The 15,431-nt window shown below is 32.4% G+C and overlaps 1 pseudogene; it reads left to right on the top strand.

The window, feature by feature from the left end:
• Positions 1 to 2,591: 2,591 nt before the first annotated feature.
• On the top strand, positions 2,592 to 3,524 carry LOC114075311 (annotated as a pseudogene).
• Positions 3,525 to 15,431: the final 11,907 nt, after the last annotated feature.

Raw genomic sequence — 15,431 nt, 5'->3', positions numbered from 1 at the left:
ATTGTGTACTACAAGTACCACTACCACCCTTAGACTTCCACTAAAACATAAAAAAAACAGCCAAACTTATAGACATATATACACACCTCACAATATTGAGCACAACATATTTCACCATACGCATTTTATCATAAGTAGTTTCCCCTCTCACGGGACCCAAGTGAAACTGTTAGCATGCGGGAAAGTGGCAATGTGATCTAATTTCTATGCCAAAACGTGGCAAACGATGGAGTTAGCATGCTGGAATGTGGCAATCTGATCTATGCTTTATGATGGAACGTGACAACTGATCCCAGTTAGTAAGCCAGAACGTGGCAATCTGATCCAAGTTAGTATGCCAGAACATGTCTATCCATTCTCAATCACACATTACAATAAAACATCAAGATCACACATCTAAGCAAAACTTTCATAGCATCGATAACTTGCATATCTTGTTTCAACATCTAAGACGTTATTGCAACATGCATACATATACAAGTATCACAACGGGACAAAACAAGTGTATAAAACTACCATAGAGTCACAAAAATCACCTAGTCACATACTTAATTACTATGGGTTCCCTCAATTTCTTCTTATGGAATCACAGAAGTATAATCCTAGTTCTTCGTAAAGTTTTGTTACTAAGTTTCTTTAAAATAACAACAACTCTTTATCACAATTATCACTACAACGTTCAAAAATTGTATAATCTGAAATCCTTCCTCCTACCGGTACCATAACTTAACAAAGCCCATTCAAGAACACAAATAAGAACCTTAGCGGTTATAGTCTCAACACGATACTAACCACATAAACATTAAATTATAAAACGTTCCACGGAATTTACTCTGTGCATGAAGGTCTACACATACCTCATACTGTTAAATTAGTACATAACATGGTAAGCAAAGATTTATAGCTACTCAATGCATAAAACCTAACCTAGGTGGGCACCAAGTAATTTGTAAGGAGTTTGATTTCGTTTTTAGCTTTTCTGAATTCGCTAGAGTGAGTTTGACCAAGATCTCGCAAGATTCCACCAACTTTATGCTACAAATCTCCTTCTCCTTTTTTCACTAACTTGAAATAACTTTTATGGGGTTTCTAGGTTAATTTATGACCTATAAGTTATTTTAGAAAAGATGAAAAAATAAGGATTTTTTGAAATTCGGATTCTACCTCGCCGATCCTCCTTTAGTGGGGTAAGCTGGCACGCCAATTGCACTTATTTTGTTGCAGCGGGATAGTGACCAAAATATTTTTTTGCGAATTTTGCTCTTCTCACATAACAATAGTTTGAGTCATTACAAAAAGTATGAGAGTATAATAGTTTTAATACTTAGCAAAAAACGAATGAATGGTAGACAATAAAGTTCATGCGAAGTAAATAATGAGAATGGTAAGTTTTATAATAATCATGATATTATCTTTAAGAATAATTTGTGTTAATGTCTCTAGTAGTCCTCTTATCAGTTTCTTGGAATATAAATTTAAGAATTTTTGTGCTTAGTTTTGAATTCATGTTGAATTTGAACTTGATTCACAAAAAATACTTTGATGGACAAAACTATGTGGCTTAGATCTTTTAAAATATTGGCATTACACTTGTCTTCATAGATTTATTTGGAATACCTAGGTGTTTATTTTCCTTCATCCTTAATCTTCATAGAGAACTTATAACATTTAATCCTCGAAATCCTCTAGCCTGTTAAATTTACGAATATCTTTATTATAGTTGTAGGTTAGAAAAATTGTGACGATAAATGGTTTTCAATCATATTGATGTTGACATGATGATATTGATTGGCTCAAACATATCCTTGTGTAAATATGGAAGAAATGACAAACTCTTCTTGACCAATCAAATTGAAACTTTCATAACAATATTTAATTAGCTAGAACATGCAACTTCTACTAGGGTGAAACCTATATTATCAAGATAAACTGTTTTAACCATTTTTTTGTTGTTATAATGATATTTGATAAAATCAAACATGTCACTTGTGTTGGGATTGAAAAATTGTGATGAGGGAAATTTTTTTCGATTGATTCGGATGAAATTGACATGATAATATTTGATTGGTTTGAACTTGTTAGTCTTGCTGAGCGGGATATTTGGGATGAGGACGTTTTTTTACCAATCAAATTTAGTTTATGTTGTTTAATGGTTGAAACACGTTAGATGTACACGAGGCGTGTTTTTAATTGTTGTTTGATCTGATATGACATGTTGTATCACTTCCAAACGTGGCATGATCTTATTGGCCATTTCACTTGTTTAACACGTCATTCCAAATCACCCATATTTTATTGATATATTTTAAATTTGATATAATACAAATCAATTTTAAACCCTAAAGAGTAAAATAAATATAAAAACCTGAAAACAGTATATATATATATATATATATATATATATATATATATGGGAAAGGAATTTAGGGTTCCTTTGCGGCAGAATGAAGCGCTCTATCATATCCAAATTCTTGCAGCCGAAGCCAAACATAGAGATCAAAGCTTATTCATAATCAAGAAGGACAAAAAAATTTCAAGGACTCTATAGAAGACACAAAATTCAGAGATCTGCCGGAGCTAATAATGTCGAAATGGAATCAACAAATTTGCAGATCGTGAATTCCAATCAAGTTGAAATGGAACCTACGGATTTGCAAATTGTGAATTCCAATCAAGTTGAAGTGGATTCAACGGATTTGCAAATCGTGAATTCCAATCAAGTTGAAATGGAATCAACAGACTTGCCAATCTTGAGTTCCAGCGACGTCGAAGTTAATCCTACCTCGCTAAATTCTTATGTCATTGCTATGGCTGAAAATAACAGTGGCTATAACATCGAAGATGATGATATCGAGTTGCAAGCAATTCTCTTTTGCTCAGCTCAATTTCATTCTGGTAAGGATTTGAAATCGAGATCTAATCATGATGTTGGTAAAAAGCCTATGGAGATTGAGTGTACTTTCATTCCAGATTCACTTAACCATGAAAAGGGGGAATCTTCATGTAGATTTTGTGAAATATGTGAAGACGTCTTTCCGTTGCCAGACACAATGATGTGGGGAACTAATTGCAATCACCGTTACTGTGTAGAATGCATACAGAATTATATAGGTGAAAATATCAACAAGGTAATCCACGAGGTTTCTATAAGGTGTCCTGCTTCTAATTGCAAGGAAATTTTGGATATCGATTTAATAATGCCGATTGATTTTCTTATTCGAGTAAGAGATGATTGTCGACTAATGAAAGCTTTGGCTTCACCTGTAGTTATTGATTGCCCTTATATAAATTGTATGGGTAAATTGATTGATGATAAATAGGGATATCCAATTAGGGCATGTCCTAAATGTTGGAACCTTTTCTGTGTCAATTGTAAAAGCTTACATGTTGGAATGACATGTGAGATTTTTCAGTTTAGTAGGCAATTGAATTTTCTCTACGAGCAGCAACAATATGGAGGATATCGTAATGAAATAGTGAAGGAAGAGGAAGAAGAAGAAGAAGAAGAAGAAGAAGCTCCTTGATCAAAAACTCTGATGAATATGAAAAAGAGGTCAAATTTTGTTTCTTTGGAGATAAAATAGCCATTTGAATCCTTATTTAATTTATATGGAGTCTATTATTACTTGAAAAACAGTAGGTAGAGTCTTTATTTGATTTCAATTAGTTGTTAAATTAGTGAAAAACAATATGCATGATCTTTATGTTTGAACTAGTTGTTTAGTTTTTGTTGAATGTGCTTATATTTGTTGAGGACTATTGTCCAATGTAAGTGTATCTCAAAATGCACAAAATCTACTATATTGAAGACAAATTGTTCTATTTTCTATAGACTCTAGGTTTGTATGACCAAGTATCAAGTTTATGTTTCTTTTATTTTGAATCACCTGTTTATATATTCTTTTAGCACATTTATAAGAATAAAGTATTCAAGAATAAAAAATGATTTATTTTGCTATCGGAAATTTAAAAAGAGGTTTTATGTGTTAACCCAAACATAGGATAATAAGTATCACATTGTCAGAAACAAGATGTATATTAAGTTTATAAGTAAGGTGATACTATACTTTCATAGTGAATTTTGAAGTTATGTGATTTTAGGCTCAAATAGAATAATATCACATGTGGATTTTACTGTTACAATTGGTATTAGATTCACTTATGTGTCAACTGTGTTGATGCAAACTGAAGTTTAACTGAGTTTACATAAATTCTGATATGGTGGAGCAACCTTCTTTGCTTGGTTTAGGCAAATCTCATATGATGGGACAATTCTTAGGAAAATTTTATATGGTTGAACAAACCTTAGCGAGTACGTGGAATCCATAAAAAGAGTGTTTGTGAGGATAAAAAGTTCACACCGCCAAAAACACATGATAATTAAGTAAATCTTACACTTCAGTGTCGCGTTTTAAAGTTGTACTGGTTTAGACTCAAAACAAACAATATCATTAGCGGATTAGGTCATTATTTGATGGGAAAAGGCCATGTAGAATTATATACATATATTTTTATAAGGGAGTTTATAAGTAAGCAGACCTAACATTCTAGAGACATATTCTAAAGCCTTGTGAGTCTAGGCCTAGTTCAAACAATATCACTAGCTAGTTTTATGGTGAAAAAAAGGTGATTCGGATAATAAGTTAAGGGACAGAAGAATTATATTGAGGGATTTAATGGAATCAATTTGGAGGCGTGATTTAGTAGTTTGCTCTTCCAGTTTTCATTTAATTTTCTCCTATGTTAGTGAAAATTCAATTTCAAAGGAAAAAGTACTTTACAACAACTGAAGTTGGCAGATGCTTATTTGCTAATTAATTTGTTTTGATATTCCACACCTTGTATTTTGATTTTTCATGATTAATAACTGAACGATCGAATCAAAATCTATAACCGACCCCTGAACACTCCTATCTACAATTGTATATATGTGCTTTTTTGTGCACTTAAGTTGTTCCATTCTAACTCATACCTTAGTTTGTATTTGTGCTATCACTACTTCTTTTTTTTCATGAATCTCCTAAAATATACTTCAATTCATGTGTGGTATATCTCGAATTCTTAGATTGTTGTTGTCAACTCCTTTCTAAACACTTCTAGTATATGTCTACTTGCACGTTAGTGTAGGTTCTGTAAGATTCCCTTTTGAAGTTTCTGGTGACTAATTATGTGCCATTTGAAGTCAAAGAGTAACTTAACTCTTCAATAGTTCAATTAATGTACAATTTCATCATCTTCTATTAAAATCAATTAATGTACAATTTCATCATCTTCTATTTTTTAAGAATTCAATTTTCTTCAATACCAACTACAGTTATTTGGGAGTCTAGCGGCCCCAATTATATGTGTTTTCCTTCATATAAACTCCATTTATCAATTTCATCCAAAACACACAATTTTTTCTCAACAAGTTGTACCATATAAAACTTTTAAAACACCAAATTCTTTAGCAATTAGATTTTCTCCCAGGAGATCAAAGCCACTTCCCCCTGTTGGTCAGTGTTGCCCCAAATTCTATTACAACACCAAATGTGTTGACTTTCACTTTAATGAGGATTATGCAAGAAAATATAGTACTCTATTTTTTATGATCATGATCAGAGTATACTTAATTTAATTCTTGTCTCACTCGATGTTGAGCTCCTATATTATTTTATACACATTTTAATTGTCAGACGTTCAGACACTGAGACGTTAACAATATACATTAGTAGGTGACATGACAATTTATTTTATTATGCATATGATTTGGAAAATCTTTGACTTTCAAGCTAGTTTTATCATGTTAAATTATACGTATGATATCCCTTTCTTATCAATATCATCAACCATAACACTTTGTTTGAGTAAAAGATGCATAAAGATGAAAGAAACTTCACTATAAAACCCAAAATTTGAACCTCTACATTATTAAGTTCTTTAAGTTTTATAGAATTAGTGAGTAAAGTGAGGGTAGTTAAAATTAGAAAGTTGGCTTTGTTTAATGTTCTTCTATTTTTAATCAGCTAACCTTTTTTGTATACACATGCCAATATAATGCTTATTGATTTATTTAGTAAAATGCAATACTCAACTTTCAATTCTTCCTTCTAGAAGTTTCTTCTACTTCTTCTTCTCTCTGAGTTCGATCTCCCTTATTGGAGAACTCTAGCTAATTCCAGCACAACTCTTTCCAATTTTGCATAATATCAGCGCATAGGACTGTGAAATTTCATTATGCATTTGATTTTCGATTGTGAGTATTGTATCGATCTCAATTGTTTTTGGTAATAACAAAATTGAGATATCGTGGATTTTTCTCTGTTTTCTTCATTTGGATTTGATTTAGTTCATTTTGAGTTACTATTGCCTTGTTTTAAACATTTTGGATCTCCATCAATTTGTGCGATCAAACATTATCACATTTTCTTCTTCTTCAATAGATTTCATCTGTATTGAAAATTGTTCAAATATGACTAATGTTCAAACTGATAACAACATAACCACTGTCAGGATGGATACTACTAGTCCATTTTACCTATATCCATAAGAGAATGCAGGTTCAACATTGTTACCAGCTATTCTTTTTATGAAAATAGGAACAAATACTAGAGACGAGCAATTCTTAGAGCCGTGTAAGTGAATGGATGTGAGACGAGCAACTCTTAGAGATGTGTAAGTGAAAAGCATAACTGGTGTTATTGAATGAAGATTGTGAAGTCAGACTCATCTAATCCAAGATTTACACATTGTGAGAAATGTGATGAGATGGCGACCTCTTGGATTCTAAATTGTATTTAAGAGTTTTGAGATTAATTTTATTTAGATATGGATCCCAATATGTGAGAAATGCTAGGGAACTTTGGAAGGATTTAGAGGATCAATATGATCAGACTAGTAGTTAAAAACTGTACCAACTTCAAAAGGAAATAGCACCAAGGAACTCTATCTATTGTTGGATACTAAACAAAAATGAAGCGATGAACACAATCGACACTACTTCTCAATGCATTTGCGTATGTACATGTGGTAGAATAACGAAGATGAACAAGGTTGAACAAGATAAGAGGCTCATAAACTTCCAGATGGTACTGAATGAGATGTATACTATGAGGGGAAATATACCGATGATGACAATTTTTCCTAATATGGCACAAGATTTTGCTATCCTATCCTAGCTTGCTTTGGAGTCCAAATCACTGAGTGCATCTGCATCACCCTACACCATTAGAGATTTTAAGACAAACTAGACTTTATACCGAGGAGTTCCAAATTACTCCGAAATTCCAATAACAATTGCATTCGAGGTAGTTCTAGTACTAGTAATGCCTATGCACAGTTGTTTTGTCACTATTGCAAAAGATCTGGACACACCAAACACAGATGTTATAAACTTTATGTCTATACATCCAACTCCATATTTCTCAAAGGACAGGGTTCCGCCTCTGCAAAAAAAAATGCTCACACATCTTAAGAAGGAAACAATCAGGGTAGGGAGGTAAATCTTGAGTTGGGCAGAAAAATCACATTGAATCTATCAAAAGGTCTGCATGAGGAGCTTCCTTACATCTCTGGGAACCTTCAGGGTGGAAAAAAAGACAATGAAAATTCATGCATGTTAAGTGGAGCTATGAACTTGACATGTATACTTGCTTATTATTCTTCAATGACTGAGATAGGTAATTTGTCATGTATTGACTGTTGGATCTTAGATCATTGAATCAGGAATATCACACCATATGACATATGATGAAACTGTCCTAAAACCACTACCATATATATCCTTTTCTATTCACCTTACCAAAGCAAAATGAAATTGGAGATGTCTGTTTGAATCCAGTCTTAACTTCACATAAAAGGTTACTTATACCTAGTTTCCAGTTCAATCTAATATATGTCCATTTTCTTGCATTACAGCTCAAAGGAATAATCAACAGTTGGTAAAGGAACTCTCACAAAAAACAGAACCTTCTTGTTATGAGGAAGCAAAATCTTGCATGGAAGATGTCAATGACACAAAAGTTCGAAGCATTGTATGCAAATGATGCATGGGATCTGGTTCCTTTACCTACAGGAAAAATTGTTATTGGACGCAAATAGGTGTAGAAAATAAAACATAAGGCCGATGGAAGTATGGAAAGGTTCAAAGCTAGGTTGGTAGGCGAAAGATTTACATAACAAGCTGAAGTTGATTACACTTCTAACATTGTCAATTTCCGATAGAGTACAGTAACCCACAATCCCTTCGAAGAGTGAAAATCTCTTCATAAACTATTCTGGTTGAACACTCATAGTACCATGGGTATGGGGTGATTTTAAAACAGTTTGTTTTCCAGTAAAGATAGTGTAATACGTAAGAGGAAAGACGGCTAAACAACTATGCTGCAATGGCACCTCTAACTAAAAGACTAAAAAAGTTTCCAACTGATCATTTCATACTCTTCTAAATTAACCCAAATATTATACTATAATTTCAATAACGGCTGGCTTTCAACGGATACGACTAACTTATATTAATGATGTGTTCAGTGGTGGTAGATGCCGTATTTTGAAATAGAGAAATGTACAACAACATTCACTTCAATTCTCACTATCCCTTCCCATATTATATTTCCCAACAAAAAAACAATTTAATTTTAGTACTAAATCCCCCAAGGTTCTTGGAACTTATACTATTAGCAGTTCAAACAATGCAAAGTAGAGTGGCACTTCCAGAGGGCCTCAAGCAAGAATTAATTTACGTATTTTACTTTTATTTTAGCCCATTTAAAATGGATGTCACTTTCTATATTGAGTAACTCTTTTGTTCCAGTATCTCATCATAATGGGAAATTGAGGAGTCTAGTTTTATTACTTTAATATCACTTTGAATTAAAGTGTGATCTTTTGCTCATCCATGTTGGTAAGATAATTGTTTTTTTCTTTTCATAATTGGTGTTTCTTGTATTTGAACAAAGAGTCATTTGCTTTGAGGTATTTTTAGATTTGATTTTATAGGATATATAACTATTTTCCTCGTAATAAATGAAGCAAACGTGCATGAAAGCGTACGACAAGATGAATGTAGGATGTTTGAACAAATTTTACATCAACCCAAAACATCTTACGCACTTAGGGTGTGTTTGGTAGGAAGGAAAACATTTTCCTGAAAATATTTTTCAATTTTCTCATGTTTCGTTGGGTTAAATGTAATCTAAATTAACTCATTTTCCTCAAATTTAAGGAAAATGACTTCCATCTAAAATTAAAGAAAAATTTTCCAAAAATTCTCTTCCAACTTCAAATTAATGTTTTTTTGTTAAAAAAATAAATTTATTTTGTCCCTACCCACAACCTCCCACCCCCCACCCCCAACAAAAAGAAAAACCAAAAAAATAAATTAAAACTTGTTATTAAAAAATATTTTTAACTTCAATCTTTTATTTTTTTACCCCACTGTCACCCCTGCCACCCCCACCTCCCAAAAAATTTAAAGATTGTTTTAAAATATATTTTCAATTTCAACTTTTTAAATTTTAAAGTTTGTTTTTAAAAAATATTTTCTACTTCACAAATTTTTATTTTTTCTACCCTACCCTCGACCCACCTCCCAAAAAAAATTTAAGTTTGTTTTTAAAAAATATTTTCAAATTCAAATAATTTTTGCACCCCTACCTCNCCACCACAACCACTACAAAAAAAAATTACGTTTTTTCAAAAAATATTTTCAACTTCAATTTTTTTTTTTTTGCCTACCCTCAACCGGCCCACACTTCCCACTCCCCAAAAGATTATGTGTTTTTTAAAAAATATTTTCAACTTATTTTTTTATTTTTTCACCCCTAACAGCCCCACCACTTCACCAACCAAAGAAATTTATGTTTGTTTTTAAAAAATATTCAAATTTTTTTCACCCTCACCCTCGACTCCCTCCCCCCCCCCTCCCCAAAAATATTTAAGTTTGATTCTAAATAATATTTAAATTTCAATAATTATTTTCATCTCTCTAGTAAAAATAATGAAATTTTAAAAGAAAAATTCATTCATGATCAACTACTGAAAAGTAATCCAGAAAATATTTTCTAATCACCAACCAAACATGAAGAAATAAGTCAAAAACTACTTGTTTTCCAAGAAAACAGTTTCTAAGTAATCATTTCTCATGGAAATAATTTGCTCGAAAATTGTTTTAATTTTCCTATGAATTGTTGGCTTGAAATGTTTGGAAAATATTTTTATTCCTAGTCCCTAGCCCCTCCCCCCAAAATAATTGCTATTGAAAAAAATCAAATTTTATTTTTAAAAATCTTTTGTGCCACTCCCAGACTCCCGTCACCCCCACTCCCTCGCCATCTCCATCAATTTTTTTGTTGTAAAAATTAATCTTGAGAAGTATTTCAAATTTTTTAAAATATCAATTTTATGCCACCTCCACCCGCGCCACCCCAAACTAGGCCACCCATCATTTTTTTAAAACAAATTGAAAATATTTCAATTTTTTTTTATTTTTACACCGCTCCTAACCCNNACCCCCCCCCCCCAAAACCCCATCCACACTATTCTTGTCAAAAATAAATTTTAAGAGAAAACATATTTGGGAGATAATTCAAATTTAAAATATTTTATTTTATTATGCCCCCCGTCCCCTCACTCACGCCATTTCCGTCAAAAAAAATAGTTTTGGAAAATATTTCAAATATTTTTTTAATTAAAAACGCCCCCCCCCCCTCTTGCGCGTCAAAATTGTTTTTGAATGTTTTCTGCCTAGATTAAATCGTGGGTCAGATCTTCGGTTATGATTTTGATACAGTCATCAGGGTCGGGTCGGGTCGTACATCAATTATGGGGGGTTGATTTTTGGATAATAATATTTTTTCTAAAGAGTTTTTTTTGGTCTCAAGACAAAAATTATTTTCTGAAAACTATTTTTCATTCACAAACCAAATATTGAAAATAGTTTCTACTCTCCAAACAAATAATTGAAAATCAGTTAAAAATGGACTTGTTTTCCATGAAATCATTCTCCATGGAAAACATTTTCCTTCCTGCCAAACACACCTAAAAAGTTTCTATATTCTGTTTAAGCTAGTATGTTTGCACACAACCACTACTATATATTGTAAATTTTGTATTTTGCTCCCTGTAATGACCCTTTTTTCCATTATGGGTGAGTTAACCCAAAACGAGATTGGGTGAGAGAATAGGTTAGGGAGTTGAAAATTTCAAGCTAGGCTAGGCTTAGACTAAATCTAAGCATGGTGAAGTATAGTGCAATCCGAGAAACAATTCGGCAAAAAAATGTCTAAGCTTGAGCTTGTTTTCCTTTTAGCTAAGATGCTAAGGAGTCCGTAGGACTTTTTGGAAGTGAATTCGGGTGAGTAGAACTTTTGATATTGAACTTGAGATGAAGGAGTTGGTTTGAATGTCAAGGTTTAAAGGTATATTGTGAAATTAACAAGTATGTGAGAATTCCCAAGTTTCTATAAAAATGTAGGAACTTCTCTAAAAATGTTCATTCTTTCTCAAGGACGTTTTGGGCAAGTGCAGAGGCGATTTTGGTGAATTTTCATTAGTTTTCCTTCAATATTATTCATAAAGGTAAGTAGCTTGTTCCCTTGATCTAGTACTTCTTGGGGAAATTTAAAAGATTTCACAATAATAATAATAATAATAATAATAATAATAAACTTTATTATTTATCAAAAATTGTTCCTCAAAATATGATGAAAATTACTACGAAGATATATGAATATTAGTAAAGAAAATAGATAAATACTTAAGTCGTGGTGGGCACTGTCCTAAGAAACTATTTCAACGGTGTGAAATGTTTCCCCACGATTAAACAAGCACTTTCCTATCTTAAATTAATAGAGATAGCAAGAATCAACAAATTAATTATCATCAGCAAGTTATTAGGGGGATTTAAAATAACAATGTCAAATTAATTAACTTTTAGTAAACATGAAGAAACTAGGAAGAAAATGTTAGAAGCAGTAAGCACAAAATGTTTTGTTGTTGCAATTCATTTGATTATAGCAATATGCCTATTTATAGGCCAATGAGTAACTTGATCACAAGACAAGTGTCCTAGATACTTGTCCATTTCATTTCATACAAAATGTTATCATCAGACAAGTGTTAAGAAGTGGACATGTGAAAAAGAAGGAGTAAAATATAGGTAAAGTTATACTGCCAATTTGCAAATTTTCCGAATAATTTCAAAAATGGTTTAATTACTGGCTTTGTATATACACTTAATAAAATAATCTTTTGAAATAAAACATTTTGCTTACAATCCCCCACTTATTTCAATTTCAAAAGATATATAAAAATATATCTTGCTGGATTTTCTGGACAAAAAGCAATAGGTTTAGTGTCTTTCGGACTATGAACCAAACTTAGATCGATAAATTTAATTTACAGAAATACTGGTGCAATATAACATTTCTGCGAACCAAATAATTCTAGTTGTAAATCAGTGACTTTAACAATCACATTTTGACAACAATAATTTTGTTGTTCAACGTTGTTTTACACTTATAGGCCATGCGCGTGCCTGGTATTCATGAGAGCTCTAGAGACTAGGCCAAAGATTCATAGGAGCAGCCACACTCCTAATCACATATAGGTGAATTCATCAATTGTACACTACTTTAAATACACCTTCCTTAATTAAGAACCATGAATTCATTAAGAGTCAATAACTCATCCCTCATTTTAATTAACAGTTTCAAACACTCTCAGTTAGTGCACATAGTCAATATCAACTTGTTATTACCCATATGAACCTACTTCATGGAATCTCCAATCACATAGGTTGGGTTCTCATCTCTATTGACTACCAATTGGCCTTAAACCTATTTCTATTGAGGTCTGAAGAATTAATTTTCTTCCCATGGATTTCGTCAGTGAATCGGCCTAATTTAATTCCGACTTCACATAATCAATTGCAATTATTCCATCTTTCAGTCGCTGCTTAACGACATCATGCCTCAGCATCATGTGTCTACTCTTATAACTGTAAGATTTATCTTTGGCAATAGCAATTGCGACTTGACAATCAAAGTGTATAAACACTGGAGGCAATTCATCCTTTATTAAAGGGATATTTTCTAGGAAATTTTTTAGCCACTCATCCTCAGAACCAGCTAGTTCAAGAGCTACAAACTCTGATTCCATAGACGATCTAGCAATGATCGTCTGTTTAGCTAATTTCCGGAATACTGCACCATCAGCTAAGGTGAACACATATCCACTAGTGGATTTTGTCTCATCTGAATTAGAGATCCAGGATGCATCACAATACCCTTCTAAAGTAGAAGGAAATCCACTATACATGATACCATAGTTCATGGTTTCTTCAAATATTTCATCAGTCTATTCAACGCGAACCAATACTCATTATTGGATTATGAGTATATCTACTCAATTTGCAAACACCATAGACAATTTCAAGCCTAGTAAAATTCATCAAATGAAATAAACTTCCAATAATTTGAGCATATTTAGACTGAACAATTGGTTATCCATAATTCTTTTCCAATTTAGAGTTAGCATCATAAGGAGGACTATAAGTGTCACCTCAAAACATTCAAACCTTTTAAGAAGTCTTTCCACATAATGTTCTTGTGACAACATTATACCATCTTCACTCTTTATTACCTTAACTCCCAAAATCATATTTACTTCACCCAGATCCTTCGTATCAAAATTAGTAGACAAAAATTATTTTGATTATTATTTACAATATTTAAATTTGTACAAAATATAAGCATGTCATCAACATATAAACATATTATCACATAATCATTGTCTACCATTTTTTTATAAACACATTTATCCACTTAAATAGAAGAAAAATTGTCTTTTGATATGACTTGTTCTAATTTTCATGCCACTGCTTAGGAGCTTGTTTTAGGACATAAAGAGATTTGATTAATTTACAAACTTTATTTTCTTGTTTAGGAACAATACATCCCTCAGGTTTAACCATATAAATTCTTCTTCTAAATCACCATTTAAAAAAACTGTTTTTAGATCCATTTGGTGAATAAAAAATTTGTGAATTGATTCTAGGGCAATTAAAATTCGAATAGAAGAAATTCTCGTCACTGGTGCATGTTTTCTTTTAGAAGAAAGAGATTATTTTTAAACATGTTAGAGTCGCCACTTGATTTTTAAGAAAAATTGAGAAAACTTTTTTTTTCAAAAGATTAAAAGAGGGAATCGATTGAAAACTTAAAGGTGGTTCGGGGATTCACATTCATATTTTAGGAAGGGTTTTACTGTACCTAAAATATTTGCTAAATCAGGATTATCTGGCAACTAACTTAGTTTGGCTAAAATGCTTTTAGTTTCAATTTTTTTTCTTTATAATATTTGAAATATCAACTTTTTAACTAAGTGAATTATTTTAACTCGCAAATTATTTATTTATTGTTTTATTAAGTCTATTCAAAATCCATCGAATTAGCTAGATCATCAAAACAAAATAGCGGCGTCTTGCGGGTATTTGCGACTTCTAACCCTACAACTAACGACAACCAATAACAAGTAAATATATGGTAAAGTAAAAGAGAGAGAAATAGAGAGTTGGGTTAGACCCAAACCCGATTTCTGTCCGCCTGGACCGGTGTATGAACCCATTTCTTTTTGTACCTGTCCTTTATTTTTTGGAAAGAAAGGGAAAATCTGAAAAAATTGTCCAAATGGTTGTAACTTCTAACTTAGGATGAGTTAGAGGTATATCTTGATATGGTTGAAAATCCCTTGGAAATATCTTTCAAACGCAGCCAAGTTTACGTGATTTCGATATCGTATGAGTGAGTTATGCCTTTCAAAAGATGGGATGCTGGATTGAGGAAAGTCCAAATCCAGATTTAAGGAAGGGCAAACTAGTCTTTTCTCTAAATAATTTCCTAATTCATTTTTAGGGATTTATTGGGGTAAAAACTAAGTTTAGTTCAGTTTGGAAACTGAGAATTACGCTTAGGGCTTGGAGAAGAGAGAAAAGAAGAAAGAAAGGGAGAAAAGTCAAGAATTCGCCAAGAACGTCGAGCTTTGCGAGTGGAATTCGTCAGGGATGATTCCTATCAAGGTATCTGAGATCTTTAAGTGTTGGGTTAGTTTACTCACACACCAAAAATTTTTCAATTCAGTAATCTTCGAGTTGGTTGAATGATAAAAGTGAAATTCTTGAAAAACATTGTTTAATTCTTGTTGGTTGAGTTGTTGAATGTCTAGTGTTGATTTGATTCGTTTTCTGTATTGTTTTTAGAATTGAATCTATTGGCTATTGAGGGTACTAATTATTTGAAGTGTTTGGTGAAATAACAAGAGAGAAAAGTCAAGAACACCTGCAAATATGGGTTGAGGCTCCGCGCCTCTCATAGCCCCACAGGACAGTCTTTGTCCGTAGGGCCTAGGTGCGTCGCGCCAGCTAGTGCGCTTCATGCCTCTTAGAGCGCCTAGGA

This window comes from Solanum pennellii, chromosome 12 (genome assembly GCF_001406875.1).
Source record: "Solanum pennellii chromosome 12, SPENNV200".
Classification (NCBI taxonomy): Eukaryota; Viridiplantae; Streptophyta; class Magnoliopsida; order Solanales; family Solanaceae; genus Solanum; species Solanum pennellii.
Note: the sequence above shows the minus strand (reverse complement) of the source record. Positions and strands in the feature narration are given on the sequence as shown.